General features: G+C 39.5%; 1 protein-coding gene across 1 annotated transcript in view; it reads left to right on the top strand.

Moving 5' to 3' along the window:
* The window catches only part of APBB2 (amyloid beta precursor protein binding family B member 2), a 200,015-nt gene that overhangs the window by 24,192 nt on the left and 155,885 nt on the right, over positions 1-19,938 (top strand). The window lies entirely within an intron of this gene.

Here is a 19,938-nt window from a genome sequence, read left to right as displayed (position 1 = left end):
TTTTTTGGGGGGTATTACATCAAAGCTTGATAATTGGTAATTTCAATGTAGAATCTGAAACCATAATAATAAACTTTTTGTACTCTGTTTTATTAAAATGCATTGGTCTGTCACACATAATTTTGTAACCATATATTGGTGGCTTAGAAACTGTCGATTCGAGTTATGAAGATCTTCCAAATGTTGACACATTTCTAATCTCACCACCTATCTCATCAGAGAAGTCCTTAATTATTGAGAGGCTGTCAGGCTCTCAGTGGTGCTTATGAGTTTTTCCAAAATTCTGATTTTTGCTTGAAAGCTCATATGTTATCATTGGCAACAAATACTGTCAGTTGTTTTCCTTGCAGTTACAGGCTCACCTCATTTGTTTTGAGAAAATGTCTGCCCGGTACTCAGGTTTGAATAACCACAGTTTGTCTGTCAGTGGTTCTGTTAATTTAAAGTGTGTTCCATGTGCTTTTTCTCGAAACGACAATCATACTTCTTTGTGCAGCAGGAGTGCTTTATGAATAATTACATTAAAGAAATGTGTACAGCGGTTGAGACTTAATAAAATTAATTATCTTTACACTTTCAAGGACATTCTTAGGTGAAGCTGGCATTGTTTTCAGTAGGAGTATGTATAATGTTATCGGAAATATGGTAATTTCTAGTACAGTCTGTGCCATTTTCTTGCTTCATGCTGAGATACCAGCAATTTCATCCATATTTTTTGCATGCTCTCGGTTACATGTCAACATAGTGAAAAAGACTATAAATAACATCTTAATATTATGAAAATAATTTTGACCTCAGAAGTCCCCTGGAATCCCTTTTGGGAACTTTTGCACTCCATGTGAGGGTTAGTGCTTGCAGCAGATTTGTTGGAGAGGAGAGTCTTTGAAGGGTTAATGTGAGAGAGGTCAGATGGGTAGGTGGCCATATTGGAGGATGCTAATGCTTAATTCTGAACTTGCTTTTTGTTAGTGAAAAATAATTGATAGTTATTTGAAAAGGAGTGTCATTTGCAAGGTGGGGTTTGAAGAAAGTACATCTGACATTGGTGCTTAGAATATGTCAGAGGGCAAAGGAGGTGGGCAGTTATGAGAGTTTCACAGTAATCCAATAGAGACCATAAGGAATGGACACTAGTAGCTTTAAAAATAGAACAGAGGTAGAAGAGAGGAGTCTCTAGGGTTAGTGATTTCGTGGATATGGGTGATTAAGAAGAGAGTAGTGTCAAAGTCAGGTTTTCAGTTTGAAGACTAAGAAGATACTGGTTTTCAGAAATAGCGAGGCTGGGTGGAGGAAATTAGGTTTTGTAGAAAGATGCTGTTTTTTACTTTATATGTGTGAGTTTGTGACATTGTAGCAATAGTCAGAGGGTAATGTCCTGAAGTTAGAGTTTTGACGCTACTTGGACACAATTCTTCCACGAGATCTGGGACTTTTAAACGTTCTTTTGCTGTGTTATTTTAACCATACTTAGATTTAGAAGAGTTAGAGAATAAGGATGGAGTGGAAACATGGTGTCTTAACCAGATTGAGTGGTGTTAGAGGACTGCCCTCAAAAACACAACAGTGAAATAGTTATGATTCTTTGAACCAGTCTGCTCTTTTTCCCATTTTAAATATTAAACCTGATTTTGCCACACTTCTGGAATAGTGGCTAGATATCACATTTGCCTACTATTGAGCTGTTAAACACAGGGCTGATCCATTCCATTTCTTATTTTTACTTCTCTACAGTAAAGTGAAGGGGCCACATGTACAAAGACAAACATTCTTTTCCACTGACAAGTTAACATTGAGAGTCTGTGCCAGGTAAGACACCCAGCAGTCCTCAGTTCAGTTCAGTCGCTCAGTCGTGTCCAGCTCTTTGCGACCCCATGGACTGCAGCACGCCAGGCCTCCCTGTCCATCACCAACTCCCGGAGTTCACTCAAACCCATGTCCATTTGTCAGTGATGCCATCCAACCATCTCATCCTCTGTCATCCCCTTCTCTCGCCTTCAATCTTTGCCAGTATCAGGGTCTTCTCAAATGAGTCAGTTCTTCACATCAGGTGGCCAAAGTATTGGAATTTCAGCTTCAACATCAGTCCTTCCAATGAATATTCAGGACTGATTTCCTTTAGGATGGACTGGTTGTATCTCCTTGCAGTCCAAGGGACTCTCAAGAGTCTTCTCCAACACCACAGTTCAAAAGCATCAATTCTTCACTGTTCATCAAACAGTCCTTAACCAAGTGGCATTTTTGACCTTTCTAGCTGACAAGCTCTAAAAGCAGATCTGTCTCTTAGGGATGGAGTTCATGAGCCTGAAATACTCCAGCAAAAATAGCAATTTACTAATTTCTGATAAGAATGGCTATTTTTCTGTGATCTTAATTTCTTGACATTATACAATCAGTGCACACTCTTAATGCCAGTGTTTTATTTCCTAATTAGAAATAATAACATGATCTGATTTACCCTAAACAATACAACTAGGCACCACCATCTCAATAGACATGAATTTGAGCAAACTCCAGGAGATAGTGAAGGACAGGACAGCCTGGTGTGCTGTAGTCCATGGGGTCGCAAAGGGTCGGGCATGACTTAACGAATGAACAACAACAGGTCTAGGCATTCTTTCCCTCTTGGCAACCTTTCAGGAAACCCAGTAGAAAGTTGCTTGGGGAACATGTTGTAGGTGAAGCAGAATCAGATAAATGTTATGTTTAAATGGTATCAAACCAGAGTAGTCTGCCATGTCCTGCTTTTCTTCTTGGGTTGATGCTTCAGGGTACCTAGAATCCTTGAAATGCCTAAGATTCTCCTTTGAAATTTGAGTCCATGCTTTTTCGAAGCTACCTAGGTTTCTGACACAGAGTCTGCTTTAGTCTGGGCTTGCACTTGTGTTGAAAATGCCATGTTCCTGTTAAGAGTTAGTACTGATCTGCCAAAAGTTAACAAGAATTATAATTCTAATGAGAAGCATGTTAAACACATTTCCTTTTAAAAACAATGCTTTGTTTTGTTTTTGGTAGATGCAAGAGGTGTTCTTAATTACTGTAGGCTCCAAAAATTAAGCCAGTGCAAGTCTTTTCTCTGGTTCTTGACCCTGAAATGGGTCTGTGATACAAACTTGGATGCTGCATATAGGTTGAATATTTAAAATCCCAACTCTGTCCTTATTTAATGGATGATTGTTGCTGAATCACTTAGCATCATGCATTTCTCCTTCTGTGAAATGGGGTTATAGCAGTGCCTGCCTCATTGGTGGCTGTGAGGATTAAATGGAGTCAAGTGTATGGAGCACGCAGCACGGCACTGGATGTGCATAAGAGGGACTAGGATTGTACACGCAAACACAAACTAAATGTATAGACAAGAATACAGTTTAATAAAGTCCTGGCAAATTGAAGGCTGGTCTGCTTTCCTTCAAGGCCCTGTAGAGTTTGGTTTGTCAGTCTTTGCCTGTGAGGACCAACCTTTTTTTTTTTTTTTTGAGGACCAACCTTAATTGGAAAGATGGGACAGAGGAGTGCATCCTGAGGGTGGTGAGGTCACCTGGGTCTGGGCATCAGGAGGTCTGGGTTCTGCCCTTGACCCTCCCAGCCACATACCAGGGTCACTTGCCTAGAGTCCCAGTGTTTTTACCCAGTCATCATCCCATGCTCTCATTGAAACAACTTTCCAAGTGTTTCAATGTTTCTTTACCCTGTGGACTCCTCTGTCCACGGGGATTGTCCAGGCAAGAATACTGGAGTGAGTTGCCATGCTCTCCTCCAGGGGATCTTCCCAACCCAGGGATCGAACCTGGGTCTTCTGCATTGCAGGCAGATTCTTTACCATCTGAGCCACCGGGCAAGCCCAAGAATACTGGAGTGGGTAGCCTTTCCCTTCTACAGGGGATCTTCCCAACCTAAGAATCAAACTGGGATCTCTTGCATTGCAAGTGGATTCTTTACCAGCTGAGCTACTAGGGAAGCCTCTTATTATTCTCACTATGTATTGGTATTTATGAGTCATCCAAGAGTACTCTACAGGAGATATTGAAGATGTTGTTGAATTATATCAGGAGTCTGTAGCTGCTAAAATGAACTAAATATCTTTGTTGATAACCAGTCAGATGAAGTATCATACTTTTCATTTGCAAAAAGGTGTTCTGAATATTAGGTAGGTTAGCAAAGGTGTTCTGAATATTAGCTAGGTTAGCAAAGGTGCTTTATTTTTGATACTTTTTTACCTTAATTGACAGTTTTCACACCATTACTTTCAGTATGAACTTATGGTATGTGCTGTGTCAGAGAGAGACAGAAGTAGAGAGAGTCGGGATTAAAACAAATGTTCTCCTGGTTGTAGAGTTCTATCACCTGGTAGGGTTTATAACTTTCTGATTCAGACTATCCTGAACATTCTCAAAGAAGATTCTTAAGAGAAGCCTCAGTCCACCTTATGAAAGGCTGAAATGAGTAGAATCCTCAGCTAGAAAATACTTTCTGTTGTTCTGAAGATTCTAAAAGAAACTTGGAAAACCAAGGGATAAACTATAATTCAGGAAAGAGAATTTTCAAAGCTGTAAATTAAAAAGTGCATCTATCTTGGAAAGAGAAGTTAAAAAGTCTAGAGCTTCTCTGTTGCGTTTTGCTTTTTTTCTCCCCTCATTTACCAAAAAAGAACAAACAAAATCATATCACTTCAGACTCGGTACCAAGAAGAAGGAGAAAATTACTATAGTTAGAACTTCATGTATATTTTTTTCCTGTGTTCTTGGCATATGTTTTTAAAAAAATAATCAGGATCATTCATTATAAGTTACTTTGGCTTACTATAATTTCATTTAAAGTGTTTTGTAAGTTGTATTCTTACACTTAAGAAAGAACTGGTTAAAAAAAAAGAAAAAGAAAGAAAGAACTGGTTAATGTTAATAGGGGTATGAACATTTCAGAGTGCAAGACATTCTCCAGAGGACTCTATCAATACGAGGAAGCCAAATAAATCTAAAACTCAGAACCTGATTTAAAATTACCGGAAATCTGTTTATAGTCAGCCAACTAAACCCTCCACCCTCTCCTCACTATTCAGAATTTCTTCTTGCTTATCTTTTCCTCCACTTTTCTTCATAGTTCATATAAACCCTACTTAGAGCTTTATGAGCTGAATCTCAGAGTCTTTGCTTTCCTTGGCAGAAGTGGAAGAGAAGATGCCATATACAGTTTGGAGTAACATGGTGAAACATAGTTTTAAAATGATGGATGTAGTTTGGGCTAGAATAAATCACTGTTTAACCTGCCTTACTTTGCCCACATGGATGCCTTTGGACCCACCATGCATTTCCTGTGTGATGGCATGTTTGGTCTGGATTCTGTCTAGCCAAAGCATTTCTCCCAAGAGCTTGCATAGTTCTCTCAAGAGCCTTTTGGGAGTCTGGAAGGTTTGAAATGGTAAGCAAATGAAATGCTGAGCTATTTGCTAAGTTCTTTTTTTTTCCTTTTTGGTATAAAATGGTATAGCACGAGCTTTCATGAGTAATTATCAACTTTGGATGAATTTCACTACTCATCCTTGGCACTTTTATAAAATGAACAGTTGTCTCAGGTTAGACACTTAATACAGCTAGAATGTTTCTGTGATGCTGAGTAACAATCTAGCCAAAGTCGATCATTTTAGGTTAAGTATTATTTTGTGAGACAATTTTTACTGTTGGATAAATGCATGTATAGCTACTGGATTATGATGAGAAAATGCATTTCTTACTCTCACCACATTCTGATCATGTAGTGGGAAAAAAAGTGGTATTTAGAGTCAAATATGGGCTTCCCAGGTGGCGCCCATAAAGAACCCCACCTTCCAGTGCAGGAGACATATGAGAAGTGGGTTTGATCCTTGGCTCAGTAAGATCCCTGAGGAGGGCATAGCAACCCACTCCAGTATTCTTGCCTGGAGAATCCCATGGACAGAGGAGCCTGGTGGCTACAGTCTATGGGGTCACAAAGAGTTGGACACAATTGAAGCAACTTAGCATGCACACACACAACACTTTAGTTTCTCCATTTATAAAGTGAGTTCATGTCACCTTCCTCATAAAATTCCTGTGATGATTGATTGAGCTAATAATATGTGGAAATAAATGTATGTGCTAAAATCCACGCAAATTGTGTATATATGTAAAGTATATTCCTGGCACGTGGTAGGAATCAATAAATACCTAGTTTCCTGAAAAATTTAGTAATGCTTGTTGGTGATTCCTTTGACTCGGTATTAACATTGGTCTAAATTATTATTTTATAACCAGCAGAATGGAACTTACACTAAAATAGATTTTATGGGTTGGAAATCCAGTGTTTGCTCTGTCAGATGAATGCCTTATGTTGCTCAGGTTGCTTGTGTGCTATAAGGCCTTCTTCCTTCCACATCTGCCCTCTTCTAGCCTGGAACTTTACTGTTTCAGGCCAGCCTTCTAAGGTGGCATTGGGATTCACATTTCTTCCTAGGGAATCAAGTATTTTCCAAACTTTTTTCATTGTCCTCTCTGATATTTGAATATACATTGTGATCATATGTGTGTGTGTTTATAAACCCCACAGATTTACAACATACTGATATGCTTTATGCATAAATTCAGCATGACCCTGAGGGATGGGATGGGGAGGGAGGTGGGAGGGAGGGTCAGTATGGGGAACACATGGACACCCATGGCTGATTCACGTGAATGTATGGCAAAAACCACCACAATATTGTAAAGTACTTAGCCTCCAATTAAAATTTAAAAAATATATACAGTACAATTAAGTGTAAATAGAAGATATATTTTCTTTATAATCCCAGTGGAGTATCTTGCACAACTCCCACTTAAAAAAAATTGTGATAAAATACTTATAACACAAAGTATGCCATCTTAATAATTTTTAAATTTATAGGTCAGTTGTATTAAGTACACTCTTATTTTTGTGACTGTCACTGCCACCCATCCCTGGAACTCTTGTAAAACTGAAACTCTGCATTCATTAAATAGTAACCCCCTTAACTTCTTCCCCCAGCCTCTGACGACTGCCATTCTACTTGCTGTCTCTATGAGTTTGACTCCCCTGGTTGCCTCATGTAACTGGAAACACACAGTGTTGGTCTTTTGTGCCTAGCTTATTTCACTTGGCATAGTGTCCTCAGGGTTGCATCATGTCTAGCAAGTGTCAGAATGTCCTTACTTTTTAAGGCTGAGTCATATTCCATCTCGTGTGTGTTCCCCATATTGTTTATCCAGTCATCTGTTGATGGATACTTGGGTTGCTTCCATATTGTACCACTCCCACTCGTGAGACTATTGGTGTAACAGGTGTAGCAAAGACGCATGACAGATAAACATAGGATGAGGATAAGAAAAGATGTAGAACTGTCTTGCTAAGGATTCACCTCTGTGATTCTCACTCTGGCCTACAATATAATCTCTTAGCTTTGAGAATTATTTATGCTGGGGCATTCCCACCATAGACTCTGATTTCATTGGTCTGTGAACAGTATTGATTTAAAGCTCTGGTATCAATATTTTTCAAAGCTCTCCAGATAATTCCATCATGCAGACAAGGTTGAGAATCATTGATTACCTTTTAGGAATTTACTCTTTTCATTTATGAAACACCATTGACAATCCTCACTTTATGGGAGTGTTTAGTTCAGTAGCTCAGTCGTGTCTGACTCTTTGCAACCCCATGAACCGCAGCATGAGAGGCCTCCCTGTCCATCACCAACTCCCGGAGTTTACCCAAACTCATGTCCATTGAGTTGGTGATGCCATCCAGCCATCTCATCCTCTGCTGTCCCCTTCTCCTCCTGCCCTCAATCTTTCCCAGTATCACGGTCTTTTCAGATGAGTCAACTCTTCACATCAGGTGGCCAAAGTATTAGAGTTTCAGCTTCAGCATCAGTCCTTCCAATGAACACCCAGGACTGATCTCCTTTAGGGTGGACTGGTTGGATCTCCTTGCAGTCCAAGGGACTCTCCAGTACCACAGTTCAAAAACATCAATTCTTCAGCACTCAGCTTTCTTCACAGTCCAACTCTCACATCCATACATGACCACTGGAAAAACCATAGCCTTGACTAGACGGACCTTTGTTGGCAAAGTAATGTCTCTGCTTTTTAATATGCTATCTAGGTTGGTCATAACTTTTCTTCCAAGGAGTAAGCATCTTTTAATTTCATGGCTTTAATCACCATCTGCAGTGATTTTGGAGCCCAGAAAAATAAAGTCTGACACTGTTTCCACTGTTTGCCTATCTATCTGCCATAAAGTGATGGGACCAGATGCCAAGATCTTCGTTTTCTGAATGTTGAGCTTTAAACCAACTTTTTCACTCTCCTCTTTCACTTTCATCAAGAGGCTCTTTAGTTCTTCTTCACTTTCTGCCATAAGGGTAGTGTCATCTGCATATCTGAAGTTATTGATATTTCTCCCGGCAGTCTTGATTCCAGCTTGTGTTTCTTTCAGCCCAGCGTTTCTCATGATGTACTCTGCATATAAGTTAAAGAAGCAGGGTGACAATATACAGCCTTGACATACTCCTTTTCCTATTTGGAACCAGTCTGTTGTTCCATGTCCCGTTATAACTGTTGCTTCCTGACCTGTATACAGGTTTCTCAAGAGGCAGGTCAGGTGGTCTGGTATGCCCATCTCTTTCAGAATTTTCCACAGTTTATTGTGATCCACACAGTCAAAGGCTTTGGCATAGTCAATAACGCAGAAATAGATGTTTTTCTGGAGTGTTAATTGTCACCATTTCTTGAGTACCTACTGTGTGTTAGTCTCTATCCAAGCTTGAGGGAATTTAATTTTTACTATAATGCTACAGGGAAGACCTCCCTCCCTTCTTCCTTCCTTCCTTCCAATGAAGCTCAGAAAGCTGTATGAATTATGACGAAAAAAAATTACATAGTTGGGCAACTGGAACGATGAGGATTTACACCAGATCTGTCTTTTTGAAGTGCATGTTCCCTGTTTATTTTTTCACTTTTCCTGAAAATGTGGTTGAAAGTCAGATGTTTGAGCAGGGAACACTAAGGGGGATGAGGTCTGTTTCTGGAGCACTAATTTCTCAGGTCCATCTTTTGGACCTCTTCTTTGATAATTGACATTGTTTTAGTATGTTGTGAGGCTTCCCTGTTGGCTCAGAGGATGAAGCGTCTGCATCCAATGCGGGAGACCTGGGTTCGATCCCCGGGTCGGGAAGATCCCCTGGAGAAGGAAATGGTAACCCACTCCAGTATTCTTGCCTGGAGAATCCCATGGACGGAGAAGCCTGGTGGGCTACAGTCCACGGGGTCGCAAAAAGTTGGACATGACTGAGCGACTTCACTATGTATAAACTACCGCACAATTACACTCATCTCACATGCTAGCAAAGTAATATTCAAAATTCTCCAAGCCAGACTTGAACAGTATGTGAACTGTGAACCTCCAGATGTTCAAGTTGGATTTAGAAAAGGCAGAGGAACCAGAGATCAAATTGCCAACATCTGCTGGATCATGGAAAAAGCAAGAGAGTCCCAGAAAAACATCTACTTCTGCTTTATTGACTATGCTGAAACCTTTGACTGTGGATCACAATAAACTGTGGAAAATTCTTCAAGAGATGAAAATACCAGACCACCTGACCTGCCTCCTCAGAAATCTGTATGCAGGTCAAGAAGCAACAGTTAGAACAGGACATGGAACAACAGACTGGTTCCCAACTGGGAAAGGAGTAAACATCAAGGCTGTATGTTGTCACCCTGCTTATTTAACTTATATGCAGAGTACATCATGAGAAACACTGGGCTGGATGAATCACAAGCTGGAATCAAGATTGCCGGGAGAAATATCAATAACCTCATATATGCAGATGATATCACCCTCATGGCAGAAAGAAAAGAACTAAAGAGCCTCTTGATGAAAGTGAAAGAAGGGAGTGAAGAGTTGCCTTAAAATTCGGCATTCAGAAAACTAAGATCATGGCATCTAATCCCATCACTTCATGGCAAATAGATAGGGAAACAATGGAAAAGGTGAGAAACTTTATTTTCTTGGGCTCCAGAATCACTGCAGATGGTGATTGCAGCCATGAAATTAAAAGACGCTTGTTCCTTGGAAGAAAACCTATTACCAACATAGCCAGCATATTAAAAAGCAAAGACTTATTTTACCAACAAAGGTCCCTCTAATCAAAGCTATGGTTTTTCCAGTAGTCATGTATGGATTTGAGAGTTGGACTATAAAGAAAGCTAAGTGTCGAAGAATTGATGCTTTTGAATTGTGGTGTTGAGAGTCTCTTGGACAGCAAGGAGATCCAACCAGTCCATCCTAAAGGAAATCAGTCCTGAATATTCATTGGAAGGACTGATGCTGAAGCTGAAGCTCCAGTACTTTGGCCACCTGATGCAAAGAACTGACCCTTTGGAAAAGACCCTGATACTGGGAAAGATTGAAGGCAGGAGGAGGATGGAACGACAGAGGATGAGATGGTCGGATGGCATCACCGACTGGGTGGATGACTTTGAGTAAGCTCTGGGAGTTGGTGATGGACAGGGAAGCCTGGCGTGCTGCAGTCCATGGGGTCGCAAAGAGTCAGACACGGCTGAGTGACTATATTGAACTAAATGTGTTCTTTCATTTTCTTCTTTTCGTTTCTACTTGAGCAGACAATCCACTGAAGATCTCTGTGAGGCCAGGATTTGCTCTTCCTGAATACCCAGTGATTGTTATCTTTGTTGCTATTGAATTAGAAAGTGCGATGACATGCTATTTCTTCTGTGAATGTGGCGTCTGTGACAGCACCCCCAACCCCCCCAAGAGCAGATGCATCCCCCTTCAGAGGAAGCCCTTGCGACACAGTGATCACTACGGCTCAGCATCGCAGAGACCAGGATTCAGTGGGAGATTTTATAATGTCTGTGTGATGCAGGCACTTCTGTGAGATACTCTAAATCATTTACTAGAGTAATGAGAGGATAAATAAACAAACAGGCATATTAGCAACAAAGTAAATATGTAGCTAGTTTGAAAATCCAACACACTTGGGATGGCTTTGGGGGAAAATTGTACTTTCTAGTCGACTCAAGGGAAATTAAAAACTCTTTCATTTTATTGATTTCCATTAAGCTCATCTGCACATTGTTTTTTTTTTATAAAAGCTAAATAATGAAAGGAAAGCCATAATTTTTAGAAGCATAGATTTTAGATGCAGAGATTTTGGTTTTGCTTTCTGGAAATGAACCCTTTCTGCAGAGAAAAATCCACCTCTGGAAGGCATCTTTCATATCCATTCTGGTGTGCTTCTGTGAAGAGGTAAGGAGAAGGAAGCATCTTGTCTGAGCTGAGTGTGACTTTCCTTCTGCCCCAGAGCCCTGGAAAATGCAGGGAAAGGCAAGGCATCATGGGATAGCTACCTCCTTTGAAAATCCAAGCAGGTAATAATGATCACATGACTCTTAATCCTGTGCAATGGTAAATGAGGTAGGAAAGGTGGCTTCATTATCAACCTCCTCTCTCTTTTCTGTATTATTGAAAAATCCATTTGTTTCTCATCCGCTGTATAAACATTGACAAACCTAGGAAAAGATTTTGGACAGGAGAAGAAAACTTCATTTACTTAGCATTCTTTACAGTAATGTTAATTGTATGTGTACCATGTCTGGCATTTACAAACCAAAAAAATGCATTGTTGGGAGGAATTAAGCTTTAATCATTTACGTTCAAATATAGTGGGTATCGAAATATAAGGACTTTCAGACTTCTCTGGTAGTCCAGCGGTTACGACTCTGTGCTGCTTCTGCTGCAGGGGGCACAGATTCAGTCACTGGTTGGGGAACTGAATTCCCACAGTGGGAAGGGAAAGAAAGAAGGGTTTTCAGCACAAATGCAGTAGGAATATCACCCTTGGGTCAGGTCTGGTTCTGCAGCTGTTGAATTGTGTGTGTAGCTATGACACTGCTTTGAAATTCATGCCAGAATTGACTTTGAATCATCCTGGGGCACAGTCACTTAGTCATGGTGACCATTTGTTTCTCGCCCACTATATGAACAGTGTGTTCACATCCAGTATCTCATTCAGCTCACAAAATATTCCTGGATATAATAGTTTCCATTTTTTTCAGACATGGAAATTGAAGTTTGGAGAGAGTCATTTTGTCTGATGAATGCTAATGTCTGAATATAAAGTCTCATTTTACTGTAGTGAAAGCCCGTAGAACTTGAAATTTGAAGGGACTTTAGATTTTATCCAATCTTAATTCCATTCTGTTCCATCCATTCATCTCCATCCAGAGAGATGGTCATTAAGCACATGCTTAGGATGAATCCACTAGGTTCTTGGAATCACAGAATCATTCTTTTTTCTTCTGTTTTTTCTTCAATTGAAGTATGGTTGATTTACAATGTTATGTTTCTGGTGTACAGCCAAGTGGATCTGTTTTGTATTTGTGTGTGTGTGTGTATGTATCTTTTTTCAGGTTCTTTTTGGTTATAGGTTATTATAAGATATTGAATATAGTTCCCCCATGCTATACAATAGATCCTTGTTTATTTTTAACAAACTAAAGTGTTACACATTAATCCCAAATTGCTAATTTATCCCCTGCTTCCCCTTTGATAACCATCAGTTTGTGTTCTGTGTCTGTGTCTGTGTCTGTTGTTGCATTGTTTCATTCTTTTTAATGGCTGAGTGATATTCCATTATGTACATTGATATGGATAGGTAGATACACACACACACACACACACACAGCTTCTTTATCCATTCCTCTGTTGACGAACATATAGTTGTTTCCATGCGCGCGCGCACACACACACACACACACACACACACACAGCTTATTTATCCATTCCTCTGTTGACAAACATATAGTTGTTTCCATGTCTTGGCTTTTGTAAATAATGCTGCTGTGAACATTGGGGCACATGTGTCTTTTTGAAATAGAGTTTTCATCTTTTCCAGATATATGCCCAAGAGTAGGATTACTGTATCATAGGGTAACTGTATATTTAGTTTTTTAAAGAACCTCCATAGTCTTTTTCATTGTGGCTGCACCGATTTACATTCCCACCAACAGTGTAAGAAGGTTCCTTTTTCTCCACACCCTCTCCAACCTTTATTATTTGTAGGCTTTTGAACTGGTGGTCATTCTAACTGGTGTGAGATGATGTCTCATTGTAAGTTTCAATTTGTATATCTCTAATAATTAGGTTATCTTTTAATTTTGTTTATGGTTTCCTTTGCTGTGCAAAAGCTTATAAGTTTAATTAGGTCCCATTTGTTTGTTTTTGCTTTTATTTCATCTTGGGAGGCTCACAGAACCATTCTTAATAAAGAGTTCTAGAACCAGGGGCATTCACAAACATGGTGGTACGTATCTACTAACTTTTTCCATTTTGTGATCACCAGCCAGAAACACCATGAGAATTCTCATGCCCTGGTTACAAATTGTATGCGGTATGTTCAATCCTTCATTTTGAGAAGTGATGATTATCTTAATTTTAAATACGTTTCAAAGAATTAGTCATTAGAATGGAATGTCGGATCTAAAAAAAAAAAAGGCCTGTGAAATAGACCTTCTAATCCCTTAGGGTACAAATCATTACCTAAAGAAAACAAGGAACAGTAAAATAAAGAACTGACTCAGGATAATTTGTAATCAAACCATCAGAGCTTCCTGCTGATTACTTTATAACTTTAAGAAATTTGCTGAACTGAGAAAGGAAACAGCTTTTTATAATTACATGGCCAAGTTCTGAAGTATGTTTTGTCCCTATCAAATTCCAAATCAACCTTTTAAACTTTGACAGTAAATCAAATGTCCAAGTAATAAAAAAGATAAATTGATTATTCTTTTGATCCATATACTTGGTATCTTATTATTTAGTACCTGATACATATACTTGATATCTTATTATTTATTACTAAACTATTCAAGTTAGTATATTGGCACACTGTGAAAAAGAGTTAATATTTTTACCTAATAATTCTCTGAAGAGTAGTAATTTCTTAACAGACACTAATTTAATTTTACTCCTACATTGTGCACAAAAAAGTTTTCTTGGTCATTTTGGCTGACGTGATTCTTGGCTTTGCTTTAAATTATTGATTATGGTTAAAAAGGGGAGGGACTCTCTGATGAGAACAGCACTCTGTTTAATAGCCTTTCACAAAAATCAATTTCTACCATTCCTGTTTTGCTCCTGTGAAGTACTGGAGTTTAAGAACCCTGGGAAGAATTGTGTCTCCTAAATTTGTCTTTATTATTTCTTCCCTTTCTCTCCTCCATGTTTAGCCAGACAATTTGCAGTGAAGATCTTGTTTTTGAGTGGTTTCTTTTGCTCTAAGAGGAATGTGTATGTGAGGAGTTTTTGCTGTTTGGGTGGCTACTTAGTATCAATCATGGGTGATGGATTAATATAATAGATTCATGGTCCAAATGCCCTGGTTCTTGATCTGTTCTCTTAAAGGAATAAGTCAGATCATGCATCCGTGTCTTTCAAGCTGGAAGCAGCTCAGTGGTGAATGCACTTTTCTTAGCTGCTGTGTTCCCAGCCCATCCAGACAGGGAGGCCTTGATGCCATTTCATGTGGAGCTTCAGCAATGTGATGTCCAGGCCCAGGTGCATGGGAGAGGTGATTTCATTCTTTTCTACAAAATGGATTCTGCTTGAGCTAATTAACTAAATCCTTATTTATACACAAAACTGTTTGCCTTACTTGAAATGAGGAGCTGATTTGGAGGCATGAGAAGAGTAGGAAGCTGCTGAAAAATGTAGCTCAAAAGCCTGAAGGATGCTGGTTACAGATCAGCTGAGAGTGGGTTGCGTTGTCCCAGCAAGAGGTTGTAAGTAATCTCTTACTACCCACGGTATGTTTTTGGTTAAAGCTTGCTTCTGGATTGTTTTGGAACTATTTTTTACCTTATTATTTTGTTGGGGTGGCAGTGAGGGAATCATAAAAAAAAGTAAACGAGCAATTTTGAATTGATGGAGTAGCTTTAAGAGTGGTCTCAAAATGAAGTTCTTAGCTTTCCTATGGTCTGACTGGTGAGGCTTGGAAATTGTGATCCATGGAGCCTGAAGCTTTTCAAACAGAACTAGAGTCTTTTAGAAAACTTCTTTTTTCTCCTTCATGTGTCACTAATTTCTTCTCTGGGACAGCCTATTAAATTATCCAAGTAGAAAAAGTCTGTACTCAAGATAATATGAATCAGCAAGTTCATTCCAGCCAGCCCGCTAGTGCAGGGCAAAGTAACTTTTTGCCGTAATGAAATATCAAATGAATCTGAAGATCATCATTACCCATGATACATCTCTCCGTTTGACATGTATCTGTAAATGCTACTTAGGTCAACTTTCTGGAAATTATTAATGTTCATCATTTTACCCAGCTTCAGTCTATCTCAAATTAATTAACCTTATCTTTTTATTGTTTTAATACTTAGAGATATAACGTGGTTAAATTGTAGCAGGATGAAAAAAAAAATTACTGTAATTTCAGTATATCTGGTAAGAAATCTGCCTTTAATAGTAACAGAAATTGCCATGATTTTTATCTTTTCTTTTATTGTGGTTTATAGAGTAGTCAATATGTTGAACATGAAACTTACTATAACTAAAGTAGATTTTACAAGATAAATGAAATCAATCCTAACCTGTAAAGACCTGTCCTGATATTAGTTATCTTATCATGGACACTGTGCTGACTCTCAGGTGTATATTTAGATTCTGCAGTCCTTTATGTACTCTCTTGAAAAGTTTTGCTTATCTCCTAAGATAAATCTTGCTGATATGGATCCTAGTTAATTAAATGTAGCTTACCACCTGTGGGTTGTTTAATTATTTTAAAAAAATAATTAACTTAAGCAGATAGTTTGAAATTTTAAAAATTTATTAACTGCATAAGTGTTCATTGAAGACAGGGTTAGATAGGGAGACACAAAGCAGACATAAATGTACAATTTAAAATCTTCTCCAACTCTGCTACCCAGAGGTAAGGACTATTATGTATTTTATGACTGTCCTTTCAGACTTTGTTCTGTGGCACTATCTTTTCATATGTTTATGTATCTGTTTTTTCCCTCTGAATAAAGATGAAATTGCTGAGCAATTGCTTGGTATCTTGCCCCTTACAATTATTATTACATTAAATATTAGATATATTGATAAATTTTCATGTCAGCAAGTATACTTCTATTGCATTATTTTTAAAGGCTGCCTAGTAACTTGGATTGTGTAATGCCATCACCTATTTAAATACTTTCATCCTTGGATATTTAGGTTGGTTTTTTTCTGCCACTCATTCATTTGACGAATGTTAATTGATTTTCTAGCAATGGTCTTCAGTAAAATAGAGCCAAAGCACTCTTGGTTCCTGTCTTGTGGAACTGATACCTTCACAGAGGAGAGCAGATTATACTAACTGTGAAAAGTGCTATGGGGAGAAACTTCTGGTAGCCCTGACTGCAGAGCCAAGGGAAAGGGTGGCCTTGGGGTCCCAGGAGATGTTTAAGGGAGGTCTGAAGATTGGAAAGGGTTAGCTGTGTCAACAGGTGGAGGCAGTAGATAGGGATGAGTGGGCAGAGAAGCAAAGCCCCTGGGGCAGGTGGAGGATGGCAAACTTGAATTGCCTAAAGGCAGCTAGTGTGGCTACAGCCTAGGCAGCCAAGGGGTTGATGCCAAGTGAGGTCAGAGAGGTAGGGAGGGGCCAGATTAATGAGTAGTTTTTATTAACAAGAGAGTGGGAGCCCAGGTGATGGTTACATTGACAACGTGAAGGTGATATAAGATTTGTGTTTTGAGAGAATAATTTTGACCATGATGTGAAAATTAGCTATCAGGAATTCTTGACTTTTATTGAGCTATTGATGGCTTAGGCTGTTTGGTGATTGCTCAAGGAAAACTCTGTTTTAAAACCTGTAACATAAAACAAAGGGTTGCAAAGGAGACCGACTGTATTAAAATATAATTGTCAAAAAGTTAAATACACATGTAATGTCATGGTGTATGTGCTTCTTAATGCATTGCATAGTCAGATTTAGTGGGGAGTCTAATAGCTACTGCGGTTTCAAAGTAATAATGACAGTAAACAATATAGCTAACATTTGTCATGTTATCCAAAAATACCTGATTTCTCTTGTTGGCAAAAGCACAGCAGTATTTGGAATATTGCTATTCTCCCAATACTATTTAATATCAGCATTCTGCTGATATTAATACTAGCATGGTTTGTTGCTAATGTTCATGACTCATTGAAATGCTAAACTTCAGCCTGAGATGAATGAAAATAAAAATGTAATATTTCTGGAGTCCATGGACCCTAGTTAAGAACATCTGAGAGGAAGGGTAAAATCTGGAATCCAGTTAGGAGGCAATCACAGAGTCCCAGGTGAGACTAATTGTTTTAGCCTGAAGAAGGTAGCAATTGAGATTTGGAGGGAGGGGTGGAGGTGGATGAAAAGGGGATAGAGCAATCCACTGTGAAGAAGAGGGATTTGTCCGGAGGAGCCATGAGTATGTGGCTTCTATAACTGGAGGGATGAGATAGGGAAGGATGGAAGCTGGAGGATTGGGCCTCAACACGATAACTCGTTCAAAATATCCAAACGGAGATGCCCAGTGGGCAGCTGAGGAAGGATCTGGAGTGGGGGCGTAAGTGTGAGAGGAATGTCCCTAGAAATCATAACAGGAGCCTGGGTATTGAGGAGATTGCCTGCAAGTTCACTCAAGAATACAGAGAAAGAGCCCATGCATCAGCCTTCAAGGCCCAAGGCTGCTGTGGAGGGAGGAGAAAGTTGAGGAGACTGGGGATATGGGAGCAGAGCAGAACAGAAAGGTGTGGTTTCCTGGAAGCCGCTCTTTTAAAAGAGTGTTGAGAGACATAAAGAAGTGGAATAAAATGAGAATTGAAAAATGGATTTTCCTTTTACCAGTAAGAGGTTATTAGTGACTAGAGGAGAGTAATTTTGGAGATGTGATATGAGCGGAATGCAGTTTGATGTAGCATTAGGAGTGAGTAGGAGGTAAGAACTTGGAGAAAGCCGGTGTAGATGATTCGGTTCCAAAAGATTCAGACAGTTCTGAAGGCTAGACGTGTAAGTCAGAATTTAATCTCATACGCATTCCTATTCCCCCATCTCTCTTCCCTGGAGGGGAGCTCTGTGTGTGTGTGTGTGTGTGTGTGTGTGTGTGTGTGTGTGTGTGTGTGTGTGTGTGTGTGTGTTGGGGTGGGAGGAGAACGGGGGAAAGAGGAGAGCTGTGTTGTGGCTTATTGGCTTTATTTTGTATAAATGAGATAATCTATAAGTGTTTTTCTCCCCTGCATTCCCCTTCAACACACAACATGTATTGGGGAATAGTGCTACTAAAAACTAACACTTCAGTGGCCCTTACTCTATGTCAGGCAGTGTTCTAAGCACTTTACATATAAACCTCCCATGAGCCCTATAAGAAGACCACTATTATTATTTGCATTTTACAGTATGAGGAAATTGAGTCCTAGAGAGGTTACAGAATTTTCCTAAGGTCACGTAGCCAGCCTCTTAAAACAGGGAAACAGCGATCCATGGACCACTGCTTGTTGCAGCCTTGTTCATGGTCGTAAACCTTGTAAGAGGCATCTGTGGAGCTGGGATTAGAATACAGGAAGTCTAGTTCAAGACTCCACATTCAGTACAAAGACCTCCTCATTCCGCTGCATAATAATCTCAAATTTAGGTACATTACACTTATTTTATTGTTCCTTATTGCCAGGCCTTAGGTTTGTTCTTGTTTTCCTCATAACAAACTAGTCTTCTATGAATACTCTTACGCATCTCATGAATATGTGCAAGTGTTTTTCTAGAGGAGTTATTCAGATAAAGAATTTTTGACAGATACCGCTGCCAAGAAAGTTTGCTGTTGTAAACAAAGCTGTGACAAACAGTGGGTTCCTGAATCTGTTTCCTTGTGTGTGAGTCTCAGCAAGAATATTAAATATGGTATTCATCATGATGGTAGTGTCTTTTAAAAAAATCTATTAAAATGTATTTTATTATTAATTTCTTGTAGTCCCCATAATATGAATGCTGCAGTATATTAACATGTCTACTAGAAACTATTCCTTCTACCAAAAAAAAAAAGAAGAAGAAGAAGCAGCAGCAGCAGCAACACTCAATTCCCAGCTTCCTCTGGGCAGATTTTCTCTGCCTCTTTGCTACTTGTTAGCTGTCATTTCACCTCTTTAGGCTCCAGGAGACTGGACAGTATAGAACTCATCATTCACTCTGCAGTGACCCACATGAACATATAGCCTGCAGTGTTAGAGCAAGATGCCCTTGAGTAGGGATGACAGGAAACACTACCTCCTTGACCCCCACCTGTTGTTCAGCCCTCGACTTCCTTGGTGGAACAGTTCATTTGACCAGTGACCATTTACCCTCTTCCAAAACCCTTAATTCCATGCTTAATTCTACCGAATCTACTTTGCCCTCCATTCTCTCATCTTAAAGTAGGCCTTTAATATCCCTGAAAGGAGAAGACAGCTTTGAACTCACCCAAAGATACCTGATTCTAGGCTCAGTGACTTGAACTTTTACCTTAAAAAAATTTTTTTTGGCCACACCATGCAGCATATGGGATTTTAGTTCCCTGACCAGGGATCAAACCTAGGCCCTTGGCAGTGAAAGCACCAAGTCCTAACTGCTGTACCACCAGGGACTTCCCTGAACTTTTATTTTTGTTGTTGTTTGTCTCTCAGTCATGTCTGACTCTTTGCGACCCCACGGACTTCAGCGTGCCAGGCCTCCCTGTCCTTCACCATCTCCTGGATCTTGCTCAAACTCATGTCCATTGAGTCAGTGATGCCATCCAACCATCTCATCCTCTGTGGTCCCTTTCTCTTCCTGCTTCAGTCTTTCCCAGCATCAGGGTCTTTTGTAAAGAATCGGCTCTACTCATCTGGTGGCCAGAGTATTGGAGCTTCAG

Source organism: Budorcas taxicolor, chromosome 6 (assembly GCF_023091745.1).
Source record: "Budorcas taxicolor isolate Tak-1 chromosome 6, Takin1.1, whole genome shotgun sequence".
Classification (NCBI taxonomy): domain Eukaryota; kingdom Metazoa; phylum Chordata; class Mammalia; order Artiodactyla; family Bovidae; genus Budorcas; species Budorcas taxicolor.
Note: the sequence above shows the minus strand (reverse complement) of the source record. Positions and strands in the feature narration are given on the sequence as shown.